Genomic DNA, 4486 nt, shown 5'->3' on the forward strand with positions numbered 1-4486 from the left:
ACGTATTAATTAATTATTGTATGTCTGTTGTTGACCGCGTTTTTGGCCAACGACGTGAGAACGTCAAAAACGATAAAACCTTCAAGAGAAATAAAACGACACAGATAGTTTTTGAACAAAAAGTAAATAACACAGCAATTTTTATAGTGGTTCAGCCCCAATATGTTGGTAATAGCCTAATCCACTTAGAGTTGTGATTATAGATCTGTACTCAAGATCAGATGAACTGAGTCAACTGAGTTTCTTCAGTACAGATTATAAGAATACAAGAATTTTTCTAGATACAAGCACTTTCTCTCTCTAGAAAACTCAGACCCAAAATTTCCCAAAAGTCTCCAAAGAAGCCGAAGCAGCCCCTTCTGATCCCATAAGCCATATATTTATAGGCTTAGGATCATACATCTGATATCCCCTAGAATCGGGATATTTCATTATATTTAAATTACAAAAAACATTCAAAATGTGTTGTATCCAAAAGAGGGTGTTTTAATATTTAAACTCGCAAGTGCACGAATCGTTTCGGAATATAATGTTCATGTAAGTACGAGGTCGAACCCATGGGAGTTGACTAACATCAAAAGAAACTATTACAAACAAAGCAAGAATATTCTAACCTAGTTCCAAATATTTGATGAGATTTTGTTTTAAAAAAATAAAAGACAAGTAATAAAAATATTAATGATAAAAATGGTTTTCAAATGAGATATGTAAAATAAGATTATTAAGATATTAGAATCCACAAAATGCAAGTTCAATAGTATTTATAAGTATATTGATTCCCAAGTTTTGATATAGTTGAAATAAATCACACTATATACTTTTTCAAAATATATTTTCTATTCAAGCACAAGTTACTCTTTCAAAAATGTAGGATTTTTCTTCACTTATATTAGATATAATTTCTAAGCATTAGTTGTGTTACAACCTAATGAAACTACAAAAAATCAAAGAAATTATGTTTAGGCAAAATATGATACTTATGCTCTAAGAATTAGATGTGAACAATTTAATGAAAAATATTTAATCAAAGAATATCATATTTTTGCATAATGAAGAACTAAGTGTAATATGCTTTAACAATCAACACTAGATGAAAAATGCATATCTTTGATAGAAAAATCCATAAACAATGTTGTACAAATGGGAAATCAACATATAACAAAAAATATTATCTAGTTACATTTTGCTTCATCATCATCTTAATAACCTTTGAAAAAGATTAGAAGCTCATAACTAGATAAAAATTACAAAATAACATACTTGATATGCTCTTCAAAAGATGAAAATGGTAGAGAGAAAATAGTGAAAAATAGAAAAATATGGGGTGTAGAAGAGGTTGAAAAGATGAAGAAGAAGAGCTCCCCAAATGGTCTTACAAGGCTCTATTTATAGGCAAAATATGGAGATTAAATTAATCAAATTAAAATAAATAAATTAATTAATTTAATTGTGTTGGGAAGTGGTAGGATAAATAGAGTAAGTGTAAGAGTATTGGAAAGATGAAATGTTTGGTTGGGTAAAATATTAGTGAAAAGCTAGGGTAAAAAAAATGAATTAGGAATGTTTATTTAGGTAAGAAAAATAGGGAAGAGTGAATTGATATTTAAGTGAAAAATAGGAATGAAAAACATGATTTTTGGCATTTTGGTGGCTATTTGGCAGCTGGTTTAGGCATGGGATGGTGTTGGGCCTGATTGGGCTGAGAGGCAAATTGGGCTTGTTGGCTTGGGCGAATTGGGGGCTGGTGAGGAATCTTGGGCCGTGACTTGCTGAAGGAGCTAGGAGGCAGCTTGGTGATGATATATGCTGAAGTTGGCTGCTTTGGAGGCTGAATGTGAAGTGAAGGCAGGGACAGGTGGCGTGGAGAAGCAAGTTGATGAATGCTGAAGAGTGATGGCTGGGTGAACCGTACGGCTGGGGGCTTCATGGTGAGCCAGGCGGCTGAAAGCATTGGTGGAGTTGAATGTGGGCTTGGGCCATGGCTTCTTTGGTATTTCAATAATACCAATTTGTTCCCTTGTTTCCCTTGAAAATGCCACATTTCTCTTCATTTTTCTTTCTTTTTAAGAGCATACATTCCATACAAAATAAATATAAAATAAATCATAATACAATATTTCCAACTATAAAATAAATCAATTTAATTCTTTGAAAATATTAATTATAACTTAATTTATATTTTACAATTAAGTTCAATAATACAACATTTGTTTACCACTAACTTAACAATAATAATTCAATTAACATTTTACAACAAAATACTTATAAAAACACACAAAATTATATAAAATCATGATAGGACTACTAAATTCAAAATTACTTAAAAACTTAATAAATCAATTAAAAGTTCAAGAATTAAGCAACAATTAGCACATAAAAAGTGGTAAAATAACTCTATTTTGTAGAGTTATCAAAATGTAACAAAACCCCCAATTTGTGGGAAAAATGAGAGATTCTCGCGTGTGCCAAGACCGGTTCTTGTTGAAGCCGTTTCTGGGAATCTTGACTTAGTCCTCCTCTATCTAGTCGACCCATATCTCCTACTGACCATTCATGCAAGTGCTGGTCGAACACATGCATGTTGGACATATGCAAGTGCTGGTAGGACATGCACCTGCTGGTAGGACATGCACTTGCTGGTAGGACATGCATTTGCTGGTAGGACATGCATTTGCTGGTCGGATATGTGCATGGTGGTAGGACATGCACTCCTCTCGTCTAACATGGCACTCTACTCTAGCATGCCATGTCTCTCCTCTAACATGGCACTCTCCTCTAGCATGCCATGTCTCTCGTCTAACATGGCACTCTCCTCTAGCATGCCATTTCTCTCTTTGGACAACCATGCACTTGCTGGACATATGCATAAGGACAAGACCTTTTGGACTCTCCTCGAACCAAATTCTTGGGCTCTCCTCGGACCACACCCTTGGGCTTTCCTTGAACCACACCCTTGGAGTCTCCTCGAACCAAATTCTTGGGCTCTCCTCGGACCACACCCTTGGGGTCTCCTCGGACCAAATTCTTGGGGTCTCCTCGGACCAAGGTTCGACCACACCTCTTGGCTCTCCTCGGACCAAGGTCCGATCACACCTTGGGCTTTCTTCGGACCAAAATCCGACCGGGCACACCCTAGCCCAAGTACTCTCCTCGGGTGCACTAGTACACTTGCTTGGACATGACACCTCTCAAGCAGTCAAAACTCTTCATCAGTCTACCGGGTCACTTTATCACAACTCTGAGGAGTCAATGTATTTATTGACTATTAATGTGTCTTTTACTGTCACTTGTCACCTCTATTTTCACGTCATCGATCTCCAATTTTTGGGGATAACATCTGTATCAACGATCGTTATAATAAGTTGTCTAATCCACCATGTGGACAAGGACACGAGATTTGCATTGTTAGAAAAGCATCATTGTAAGCTAATGCTTGAGTGTCATTTTGTAACACTCTGGTTACCCCAGAACAGTTACGGTGAACCGGAAATTTGACCCGCTACCCGAGTCCTTTGGTTAAAAACGTGATCTAAGTGTTATTATCAAGTTAAGGTGAAAAACCAACAAAAAGGAAATGATATGTTTTATTGAATACATAAAACTGTTCATGGGCCCATAAAAACATTTACAAGTTATTTACAACTCAAAATGGTCATTACAGTTTCAAAATTACAAACTCGCCGACCTAAGCGGCAAAAAAAAAGGGTAAACCCCCTAGTTCCTCTGAGAACTCCTTGGCCGTGGTGGTCAAGCGGCCGCACATGTACACATCACCACCTAAGCTCTCCACTCAAGGTTGGGTGAGCTTTTCTCTCCCTTTACCTGCACCACATAGCACCCATGAGCCAAGGCCCAGCAAGAAAACACAATAAAGCATGACATAATATCAACAATGATCGTAATAATCATTTAGGACTATCAGTCCAAACAAATAGGTGACAATCGCAAAAGTCACTAAATTGGATCCAACTCCCTTTAGCCTTATGACAATAGAGTCACCGGGGCTTAATAATTAAGTGAACTTGTATCAGTTCGAACAGGATAGGTGCATGGTGACTAGTCACCAACATAACCTTCCTCATGACCTTAGAGTCATTACTCTGGAACAGCGTTCCCTGGCCATGTGACAAACAATCACCTGGGCCCTTGGCCCTGGCTCTAGTAACTAGTCTTAGACTAGACAAGCGCTTATAAGTTCGTCGACCTTAGGGTCGGTCCAGCGTTAATGCCTTAGAGCCATTCAACACTGATATCGATTAGATCTAATCTTCATTTGGCTCGACGTTCATGACGCTATGCCAATTCTGACTCTTAGGTCAGTATCCCTGACTAGTCAGTACATATACAAGTAAATAACATTCGCTAGCATTTAATAGGAAATCCATGTCCACATTTATCAATCAACATGCCTCAATACAGACACGCATGTCATATATACACAGGGTGCAATTTTCTTACCTCCTGTTCGAGCGAGAGATAATAATAA

The sequence above is a fragment of the Humulus lupulus genome, chromosome 8 (assembly GCF_963169125.1).
Source record: "Humulus lupulus chromosome 8, drHumLupu1.1, whole genome shotgun sequence".
NCBI lineage: Eukaryota > Viridiplantae > Streptophyta > Magnoliopsida > Rosales > Cannabaceae > Humulus > Humulus lupulus.